A 12,368-nucleotide genomic window follows, 5' to 3' on the forward strand; every position below is an offset into this window, starting at 1 on the left:
TTGAAAGGGAGACTTAAGGAAGACAAAAGGTTAAATTGCTAAACCTAGAAATCCTTCTATTCTCTTTTTTTTATTTTTGGTTAAAAATCTCGGAGGGGCCTACGCATTAATATAATAAAATGATTACAAAGTCCTTAAGGGAGACGATCAGCTCACTAATGCTCCAACGAGCTACAAAATAAAGTAAAGAAAAACCTAGGAGCCGAAAGTCTCCACTAATCAAAAATATAATATAACCTAGTAACAAATTATCGATCCTATAGATAAGCATCCAAAAAAAGGAAGATGTAGTAAAAGAATGGTAGCACGATCTTTCTGCAAAAAATGTTGATAAGAGCCTTAATCATCTTCACCTACAAAACAAGAAGGCTGCATAACAAAAGGATATGACATAAAATTTTATAGCTAAACTAAAAATAATTGTATAAATTTAGGCTAGAACAAAGGATAAAATAATAAAGATCACTGAGTAAGAAAAGATCCAAGCCAAGGCACCATTGAAAGCAAAAATGAGGATAAAGATTGATAGAGCTCAGGATTAAATTAGTACAAAAAGCCTCATAAAGGTAATCCTCAAGCCAATCAATCCTACCATCAGGAGCAAACACCATTCATCACTCTAAGGAACCCGAACAACAAAGCTTAACACCATCAGTAGAACGACACACCATCTCAAGATTATCACAAATACCCAGCCCGAAAGCACACCATCACAAGAGGAGATACAAAAAACTCGACATAACATAAGGCCACCCACAAAACAGCACAACACCTCTAGAATATCACAAAAACCCAGCCCGAAGGCACTCCAGCACATGGCATGATACAAAAGCCAAGCCAAAGTCCTAGGTAAATCGAGAACATAGATAAAACAACCCATAAACCTAGCCAAACTTCCGTAACAGCTAGCCAATGCAGCAACCTAAAGGTAGGAGAGCACCAATGGGAAATACCATCAGCAACATCACAAGTGTAATCACATATCAAGTCTATATCCACCAAGATAATAGCTAAATTGAATAACACCAAGAGATGCCAGTAGAAAAAAAAAACAACACAAAGAAAAACAAAAGCCCAACATTGGAACAGCTCAAAATGCAACAAGAACCATCACTAAGCCCAACAAGTAAGAAAATAAACAAACTAAACAACCACAACCCAAAATAGCAGTTTGGATAATGAAGCCAGCCAAGGCAACCGAGCCAAACCAACAAAGTACCCCCATAAAAAATCAAAAGCCAAAGAGAAAGAGGTCAGCAACCAAAGTTTGAGCACCAACTTACACCAGTAGAATTAACTAGAGAAGCAACCAGAATTGAAAGCCAACAACAAAAGACCACAACAATCTCCATACCACCCCAGGGCAGCCAAAGAAACCAGAACCAGACAACCCAATTATAATTTAATATAGGGAAGACAAGGCTCGTCCAGCTGAAATAAACCTTTAAGAGCAACAAGAATGGTGGCCTTAATGTAATCATAAAATCCTCAAGATTATAACCCCAATTAGCAAACTAAGATGTACAAGCATTACCCTCCTTGCAAATATGATGAAAAGAGAAATTCATAAAAACCAAGAGATTTTTAATTTCCCTAACATGATATCCTCCACAATATTTAAAATTTTGAAATAAAAATCAGAATCCATCTCAATAAGAATGTTAGTAAGATTAAGAGAGATGCAAACCTTAAGACCATACATAATAGCCAAAGTAATAGGAACAACATAATTATCACTCGGAATAGGTCCAGCAAAAGCCACTATCATATTACCATTACTGTCTCTGATAGCTCCACCACAACCCATCAAGGAACCACTGCTAGCACCCGCAACATTTAATTTTAAAAAAGTAATAGGAGGTTTGAGCCAATAAATAATGTTATCATTTAAATCAATAGATAATCCCTCCAAATTTAGACCTAACACATTACCAAAAAAATAAAACTTTTTAAAGTTCTTCAAGGATAGCAAATTAACAGCACCAAGAGATAAAATCTGATATTTAACCTTTTGAATAACCTTTTGATGATGCATCCAAATACCATTAAAGAGAGAATTATTCCTCTCAAACCACAGGAACCCAAGAATGAGAGAAGGAATAACATTACGAATATGCCCTTTAGAATTGATGAACCAAGCCTTAAACATAGATTTAAGAGATAGATGAGCATTAATTAAAACAATTTAACTAAAGCAAATCATCAAAATAAACCCACATTTTGACAGCAACCTGACCAAAAATAAAAACATGATGCATATTTTTGATATGGTAACAACATTGACATTTTGAAGGTAACATAAAACCTTTTTTTTATGAGATTATCATCAGTGGAAGTAAATCTATGAAGAATTCTCTAAATAAAAATAGAGGCAGAAGTAGGAATGTTCTTATGCCAAATCAAAGAGAAAATATTATCACTATTTCTAAGGGCTCTAAAAGTATGCCAAGCCTTTTTTTAGTGAAAGCCACCATCACTAGATAAATCACATAAGATAATGTTCTTATAAACAGTATTGATATGAAAATAAAGAATTTGATGAACAATAAAATCAGGAATAACATTAGAAAGTTTCTCATAGTCCTAACAATTATTTGTAAAGAAAGAATTAATCTTAACTGAAGCAATAGAAGATGAGTTCAAGATAGAATCAATAGACAGTTTGCATAACTAAAAATCTTGGCAAAAGAAAAAATTACCTTCACCAAGGCCCCTAAGAAATGTATGGCTCAACCTCTCATTTAACCTTGAAAAGTCTTTGCCACACTCTAGAATCACCCTGCTTAAAAAAATAAGTAGTAGGATGCTTGCCAACACAGTATTTGGAAGACATAAAATTAGCCCAAAGGCTCGCTTTAGCACAAAAATTATACCAAAGTTTAATAGAGAAGGCCAGAGCCAAGTCATTCATATTTTTACAACATAACCCCCCTTCAGTTAGAACACCACAACATTTATCCCAAGCAGCCCAAGAAATTTTGGAATTAATAGAAGTACCTTTCAAAAAAAATTTATTAATAAGTTTATGAACCCTACTACAAACAACTTTAGTGGGAAGAATAGTTTGAAAACTATAAACTGAATAAGAACACAAAAATTTTTTTATGAGAGTAATCCTACCACCAAAGCTAAGAAAATTAGAATCCCAAGATAAAAGTTTATTTTGCATAGAGGTAATAAGATCATAAAAAAGAAAGGTTTTCCTTCTGCCCTTATAAAGAGGAACACCAAGGTATTTAATTGGTAATTGACCATGATTAAAACCAGCCAAATATTTGAGGGCCAAAATATGATTATTAGAAATGCTCTTAGAAGCAATAAAATAGATTTTATGTTTGCTAAAGGATAAACCACTGATCATCTCAAATTGTTTAAAAAAATATATAAGTTTTTGAATTCTATTGATAGAAGCATTGGTAAAAACAATAAAGTCATCCGCAAAACATAAATGAGAAATGGAAAAACCACCCAAAGTTCTAAAATAAAGACTAGGATTATTCCCAAAAAGATTGGTAAGGCCTCTAGATAAAAATTCAGCAGCAATGTTAAAAAGAGCAGGAAATATAGGGTTTGCTTGCCTTAAGCTATGAGAAGATTTAAAAAAACCATTATTAGAACCATTCACAATAATAGAGAAATAAACATCTTCAATACAGCTCTTAACAAGCTTAATAAAAATAGAATTAAAGCCAAAACTCTCCAAAATATGATAAATAAAGGACCAGTCAATATTGTCATAAGCATTGGCACTATCAAGCTTTAAAATCAAATTCCCCCTCTCACTCTGACATCCAAGTCATGGTAGAGTTCTTGAGCCAACAAAATATTATCCATAATAACCCAACCTTTCATAAAACCCATATGAGAGGTAGAGATAATTCTAGGTAAAAGAAGAGTATGATGATTCATGATAATTTTAGATATCAACTTATTAAAAAAGGTGTAAAGACTGATAGGTCTAAAATCATTCCAAGTCTTGACAGAGTTGTTTTTGGGAATAATAACAATAAAAGTAGACATAAAAACTTAGGAATAGAATTACTAATAAAAAATCTAGAATAGCAACAAAAATATCATTATTAATAACATTCCATGATTTTTGAAAAAATTGAGTAGTAAACCAATCAGGGCCAGCCACCAAATCACTATTCATACCAAACAAAGTATCTTTAACCTCCTCAAAAGAAGGAGGTTTAGTGAGATTCACATTATCCTCTTAGGAGATAAGGTTAGGAATAAAGGAGTTATCATTAATCTAAACCGGGTCAAATGTTTTATTGAGATGACTTTGAAAGTGAAGGACAACTAAATTAGCAATTTCCACATTATCCTCAGAAATAGAACCATCATCATGTTGGATTTTATTAATACCATTTTTAGATTGTTTCCTCTTAACCAACATATGAAAATACTTAGTATTGTTGTCACCCTCTACCAAGTGCTTAGCAGCAGCTTTTTGTTTCCAAAAAACTTCTTCATGAGCTTGAAATTTAAAAAGATCCTCTTAAATTTTTTTTAAAAGAGATAAATTAGCATCAGAAGGGTCAACTTGACAAGTAGATTCAATACTCTCAACAAGTTATTCAACCTCTAAGATATTAGAAAAGATATTTTTAAAAATGTTACTATTCCACCAATTTAAAACTAGCTTAAGCCTTTTCAGCTTAAACCAAAGCCTCCTCATGCCAAAACTAGAGTTATCCGAATAAGGAGGAGCATGCTAATTATTCTCCATAACCTCAAAAAAAGAATCATGAAGTAACCACATGTATTGAAATCTGAATTGAGAAGAGCCATCAAATTATCTAAAATTAAGACTAATAAGCAAAGGAGAATGGTCATACAGAGTTCTACTAAGATGATGCATATTAATAGAATAAAAAGAGTTAAGCCAAGAGTCACTAAAAAGTATATGATCCAAATGTTGTCATAAATGACCCCAATTTCCAAGTAAATTGATTGCCATAAGAACCAATATTAATGAGATTGCAATCCAAAATCATATTATTAAAATCCTCCGTAGACCGATAGGATGGAAAGGAACCACCTATCCTTTCAGAAGGGTTAGTAATATAATTTAAATCACCACCAACAAGCCAAAAAAAATTACAAATATTGTGGAAATTAATGAGTTGGTCCCAAAGTAATTTCCTAATGTAACGAGAAGAACCAGCATACATAAAGGAAGCACAACAATGAAAATTAAAAACCTCAATTTGACAATGCATAACTTGAGTAAAATCAACAATAACATTAATTTTAACTGGATCTTTTTAAAAGAGCCAAATCTTATTAGCCACATTCGAAATAGCAAAATTAAAGCCCAAAAATCGAGAAGTGCTAATTAACCTAGAGGAAGAAATAAGAGGCTCAAGCAAAACAAGAATAGAAACATTATGAATACGACATAAATTCTTCACACAAATTCTAGAAGAATCACAACCAATCCCCCTCACATTCCAAATAATAGAGTTAAACATAAATAAACAAAAATAATGGGAAGTGTGTGAGCAAGTAGCTCTAGGTAATTGCAATATAAACTATTGTTTTTCCTACCTCTTTTACTATGAATCTTACAAAAACTAGTATCATTATCATCCTTAGGAAAACATTTAGCAACAAAGCCCATATTCTCAGTATCAGTAAAATCATCACTATTATAATAGGAGGTTGAATAAGTCTTACTATGTATGTCCACATCAGTAATCTGTTGAGGACATTCATCCTCCATAAACATACCGTCATCCTCCATATTACCTTTACCTTCTCCTGAAGAAGGGAAAACCTCCATAGAAACAATTTCACCTTCCTCCAACAAGTTATCATTCCTCTCACAATCTATAAGAGGCATTTGAGTGTCTGCAATAATTTCCCTATCCATTTCTTTTGTAATAGGGATAATGTTAGGAAGAGAATTACCATTCAAATCAATAAATTTTTGTTAGTCATACAAAGACTGATGGACTCAACATTAGCATGATTTTGAATATCAACATTAGGTAAAGTTTGAGCTCCAATATTATCACATTCAGCAAAAGAGATAGAAGAAGTTTTAGCACCAACTCCCTAATCATGATTCAAAATAACAGTATTGCTAACTATAGGTTGAAGTGCATCAACCACTAAAGGCAATGGCTCCTTAATAAATTAGAACGGATTAGAGGTATTATCCTCTACAAGCACTATATTAGGATTAGTAACTTCCTGAGGAATCACATTGGCCACCTCCATATTTGTTTATTTTAAAGACTCCTCTTTGCGGAGATAGGGGTGTCTCCAAAAACAATCATTAATACCATGACCATGCATCTTGTAAAAAGAACAAAATATAGGTAAATTTTTAATCTCAACTTTTTGGAAATAACCCTTCACCTCATACACAATCCATATCTCTTTTGAATGTTTCTTAGAAACATCCAATTCAACAAAAACCCAAGCCATAGAGGGCCTCGACATAGAGGCAGTGTCCTAGTCCTTCTGCAATGGCCAACTAAAGATATAAGCCAAACCAAATAGAATTTGATGATTAAAAAAATGGAGTCTCAACTTAGGAAAGGAAATCCAAACCGGAGCAATTTAAGACTCATCCCTAACATCAAAATCAGGAATCCATTTAAGAAAACGCATTTGACATGCTTGAATATAGTAAGATATCCTAGCAAATATGCAGCTCGAATTAAGATCATTAGAAAGTTGGATAGCAACATGTCATTGATCAAGTAAGTTAATATGAAAAGATCCAAAAAGCTTTAGGCTAAGAAAAAAATTGTGTATAACATCAAGATTCGACTGCCTTAGAATAAATTTATCCACCAACATTAAAGCATAAAGACCAGCCAACTGATCTACAAAGGAATCCTCAAATAAGAGAACTGGACAATCTTTGAACCACAAATGAACGAAGTTCAGTTTAGGAGAAGCAGATGAAGAACCAGTAACAAAATCCTTGAAAGAACAAGTTTTCCCCTAAAAAAGAATCCATGATGACGGGTTCGATGACGATGGAGTCATCATCGCCCAACATCGAAAAAAAAATCAGGAAACAACAAAATAAGTGAAGGAACTAAAAAAAATAACCAGAGCAAGAGAAATCAATCGAAAAGCTGCAAGAAATCGAGCCAGGAGAGCCCAAAACGAATGCTTGGGAAGGAACCCTAAATCGCCAATGAATCGCCTAGAATGCCAGAGTGCCAAGAGATGTTGGTAATGACTGCGTGAAGGAAATCTAAATCCTTCTATTCTCTTAAATTTCTTAAAGTGAAAAGTTAGGGTTTTTCTAAAACCTGAAATTTTGGAAGAAAAATGTTAGGAAATATTGAATAATGATTTCTAATCATGAAATTTTATTTATTATTTTTTTTTATCCGGTGATCATCATGAAATTTTAATTTCCCCTAAATTTTATCGAGTTTTTAAAAAATAGGATTTTTCTTATTTTCTATTTCTACAAAAACATTTTAACGGATATTGTTTCAAATAATGTTAAGAATATTTTTAATGAAAGAAATTAAGATTTTTCACAAATTTTCAATTTTCCTAATTTTTAATTAAAACTAACCCATAAATAAAAAAGCCATATTTATTAAATAGATAATATGGAAGTTTTGACATGAAAATGTATTGAAATTAGTGAAATTCTTGTTTCAAAAATTAGAGTTTTTGGATAAAACTAAAAATAGAAGTTATTTTAAATTAATTTAGGAATTATTGAAGATTTAATTTGGTTAAATTATGGATTTAGATAAAAATTAGAGATTATTTAAATATGAAAAATAATAATATTAAAATTACTAAATTAATAAAAATAAAATATTATTAACGCTTGGGTAATAAAAATTTATATGCTTTTAGATATTAAAATTAGAGAGTGAGAGAGAGAGAGCCGAGGGTATATTTAAAAGAGAAAATGAATTGAGTTTGGAATTATGAAGTTAGATTATGAATGATAAATTATTTCATATAGGTCATAATCTTTTGACCTCAAAGGGTGGAGTACAACAACAACAACAAACATTTGTCCCACAACGTGGGGTCAGCTATATGAATCTAATAAAGAAACAAAATAAGATGCAAAGTCGATTTCTCATTTAAATCTAATAAAGAAAGATCATTTCTAATATTTTTTAACCAATCCTTTTTAGGTATACCTCTACCTTTCTTAACATAAGTCAAACTAATACCTCAACTTTCCTAACTGATTCATTGAAAGGACTCTGTTTAATGTGACCAAACCATCTAAGGTGACTCTCTCTAATCTTATCTTCCATTAGAGCTACTCCAATCTTTTCATGTATATGCTCATTCCGTATCCTATCTCTAAGGGTAAATCCACTCATCCACCTGAGCATCTTCATCTATACAGCACTTAACTTAGAATAATGCTTATCTTTTAATGGCCAACATTCAACACCACAAAGCATTGCAGGCCTCACCACCATCTCATAGAATTTTTCCTTAAGTTTGAAGGGGACTTTTATATCGCACAACAACCCAATACATTCCTCCACTTCAACCATTCAACTTGAATTCAACTGATAATATCCCCATCTATTTCACCATCACTCTAAACAATAGATCCAAGATATCTAAAATGTATACTCTTATTAATGACTTGATCGCCCAAAGTCAAAATCCCCTCACTAGGTCTATTAGTACTAAAATTACACTCTATATATTTAGTTTTAGTTCAAATCAAGAGAAAACCCTTAGAATCTAAGATTGACCTCCATAATTCAAGTTTACCTTCAACTCCCTCTCTAGTCATATCAATAAGGAAGGAGTATGAGTGAAGAAATAAAATCCCTTGAATCAAGGTGAGTACTCATGGTTCTTTATTTGCAATGATAATTTTATTTCTCTCCAATTAAATGTTTTAAAAGTCAAAGCATGTTTATGAATTTTTTATTGTTAATTAGATCATAATTTATATCTTTCATACCAAATGATTGATCATTCTGAGTTAAATGAAAAATTATATATTATATTTCATGACATTATCATATAAATTTCATATATTATAATGATGAGATAACTAGATATATGTGATAGTATATACATGTTGAATTGATGGAGTCCACCCCCTTATGGTACTAGCTAGGGATGCATGCAATTTACCAAACGCATGTATTGGCAAAGGAAAAATGAAAATGGTAAAGAAAAAAGTACCTTCGTTGGTGCAAAATTAGACGGTGGATCTTGTGACGGATGTACTATTTATGAGAAATAAGAATATATATATATTATATATATATATATATATATATATATATATATATATATATATATATATATATATATATATATATATATATATACGATGAATGAAAATTAAATATGATATATATTTATGAATTAAAATTTTGATATGGATTGAAAAGAGATCATGTATTTGCTTCAACTACCTTGAGTTACTGTAATTCAGAAATAAAATTTTGGCTTACTTTAATTGCTCTAATATTTTTTATAGCTGTAACTTTTATAATCAAAATGAGAAGGAGAGTTGGAAATGTATATCGTAGACGTGACATACCATAAGAAAGTTATTTAAGTTATTTTTATATCAGTTTATATTTTTTATGTTTAGTGGCTCTTTCAATATATTTGAGATAGATTTAGTAATAAAAAAATAATTTACTGTCATTAATTCGAGGCCTCTTAGCCGGGTCAAATAAGAAGAAGGTACTTAATTTTGTTAATTATGTGCCTAGAGTAAGGAATGAGTGGTTGGAAAAGCCAAGTTGTCAAAGAGTGTAATGGTTGGTTGGCCAAGCATGGAAGGAGGGACTTGTTATGGTTGTTACTAGCGTGGACCACCCCTTCAACTTTCCATCTTTTCTAAATTCAAATTACTATTGTGTAACTTTTATAAACACTTAATTAAATGTGGAATGAAGGATATTATGTGTATTATGAATGAATTTTGAAGAAAAATTCATTAGTTGGAGCTTGATGTCTGGACAAACAAGGGGTTGAGTGATCCTTTCTAAAATTACTACTTGAGTGAGTAGTAGGATTTAGCTTACTTTACCTCTTGCTTTTTTTTTTTTTTTTTCTTTTGTGCTTTGTACTACCAATGATTCCCCAATCCAATAAAAATTATAATCATAAGCAACATTACCAACGAGTGCATGTCAATTAAAAGAATCTACTTTGATTGGTCAACAGTAGAAATCAATGTTGGCATATGACACATTTTAACATTGATAAATAGCAAAAGTCAATATTAATAAAAAGGTAAATATCAACATTGATCAACAATTGATAACAAATTTCAACTAGTGACCATGGCGCTGGTTTGGATACTCTGATACTAAATAATGTAATTTTAACTGTTTTCTAAACTTTTTAATATCCAATTAGTAGGCATCTTATTGGAGCTTTAAACTAACTTGTTGACACTGTTTGATGATATCATTTTGTAGCTTGTTTTGCTATAATGATTAAAACAAATAATACTTTTTGGTCAAATCCAATAATTTGATGAAAAAAAATTATTTGTTTCTTGTTAGTACTAAAAAAATTTGAGGTTTTCCTTTAGACACCTTTCTTACTTTTTCTCTTTAATTCAAAAAATTTAATTTTAAAAAAATTATTACTCAAAAACTATTTTAAAACTTTTTTTTGCAAGTACCGTGTGTAAGAATTTGATGTAAAAATAAATGGTATGCTTATGTATTTTCTAGCCTGTTTTACGTCATCTTATTTTTATATTTTTCTCATGACAAGAATATTATAGACCATTAACAGTTAATCTGTGGAATATTCCAAGGTACTTTTCAGTAGTTAATTTAGACGCTTAACTATTCATTTGAATTTTATAATTATTAAAATATTTTAGTTTTAATAATTTTAAATGTGACATTTGACACTTTAAATATATTTTAGTTTAAAACATAAAAATTTGCAAATAATTTGTCCAAATAAAGACATATCTAAAACCCATTTGGTTGTGTAATTAATAATTAATATACTTAAAAACTGTACAATCATCTATAATATTTCCCAAAAATAAGGATTTCAATGAAAATAAAATCATTAAGCATTTGAACTATACATAAGAGATTATAAACAATGCAACTGAAACAAATGTTAAATGCCTAAACCAAATTCTTGCAACATCATACTAGTTAACCAACTTATTTACAAGAAGCAAAAGCAGATTTAAATTTTGCAAATCAAACGTCTAAATAAGCTCTTTGAGCCATCCAAATCAGAAAAGTAACCTTCAGTTCTGCTTCAGGGCATATCTTCCAGTGCTGGAGCTTTACAAATAGGACAGGCTTCTTTTTGCTTAACCAGTCATTGATGCAGTCAAAATGATAAACATGAAGGCACTTCATCATTCCAAGATTATCCTCATCCCTGTATTCTTCCTATTGACCACAGGCCAATTTTCACTATTTTGATACTTCAAATTTAATATAAAAAAATAATTATTAGGAATAATTTATTTGAAACATGAGGGTTTATATAAAATCCACTAAATTTTTTGTGTATTAATATTTAAACATTTATATTTACTCGTCTAATATCATAATCTATAATGCATCTAAAATATTCCTAATATAAATTTATCTAATAGAAATACATATTTTTATTCATAGATTTTGAGGTGATTTAGACACGGTGTTATAAAATATTATAGCAATTTAGGTGTTAATATGTAGATAAATAAGAATAGCGGGATCTATGAATCCCCCAAAACAAGAAGCTTACCAAGCATATTGAGCAGCTAGATTCAAGATGATTCTCTAAAGCCCTTTAATTGAAGCAGTACATTGTTTTTGTTAGGCATACGGAGAGTTGTTCTTCTGATAATCCAGTATTAACATTTCCAATACTATCTTTGTAAATCAAGAAGCTCCTGAAATCACACAAACTAGTTAGTGTCATTTGATATGTTTAAGTTTGCTTGCGAAAGGAAGAAAATGTAATATGCATATTCAGTCATAGATTGAAAAAATTATTGTGTCCGGACAGGGTACCAGTGTGCCGAGTGGTACGCTATCGGTACTGACGCCTAATGATGTGGCCATTTTTTATATTGGTCTTCTGACACGTTAGAGGTCCGGACAAATAACTTACTCCATAGTTGGGGACATTTTTGGCGTTTTAATGAATTTTTTCTTTATAAAGGGTACTATCTTAATGTTGAATCTGAGAATTTTGGGTATGAGATAAACTTTAAAAGAAAAAGTTTTGTCAAAATCATAATAAAAATAACCGTTGTGCAACAGACAACAATAGAACTCAGTGAACTTAATGTAAAATTCTTTATGTATGTTGTAATTATCTTCAATCTTCTTTTTTTTTTTTTTTTTTGCTCAAGTGATTAAATCAGATCACCCTTGATTCCCACATAATACAAT

General features: G+C 30.9%; 1 protein-coding gene across 1 annotated transcript in view; it reads right to left on the minus strand.

Moving 5' to 3' along the window:
* Positions 1-11,258: 11,258 nt before the first annotated feature.
* The window catches only part of LOC110102593, an 81,313-nt gene continuing 80,203 nt past the window's right edge, over positions 11,259-12,368 (minus strand). Inside the window, exons 6-7 of the transcript XR_003700978.1 lie at positions 11,716-11,863; positions 11,259-11,372 (exon numbers count right to left, since the gene is read on the minus strand). The gene's annotated coding sequence lies outside the window, so the exon portion shown is untranslated. The remainder of the gene's footprint in view (positions 11,373-11,715; positions 11,864-12,368) is intronic.

This window comes from Dendrobium catenatum, unplaced genomic scaffold (assembly GCF_001605985.2).
Source record: "Dendrobium catenatum unplaced genomic scaffold, ASM160598v2 fragScaff_scaffold_637, whole genome shotgun sequence".
Classification (NCBI taxonomy): Eukaryota; Viridiplantae; Streptophyta; class Magnoliopsida; order Asparagales; family Orchidaceae; genus Dendrobium; species Dendrobium catenatum.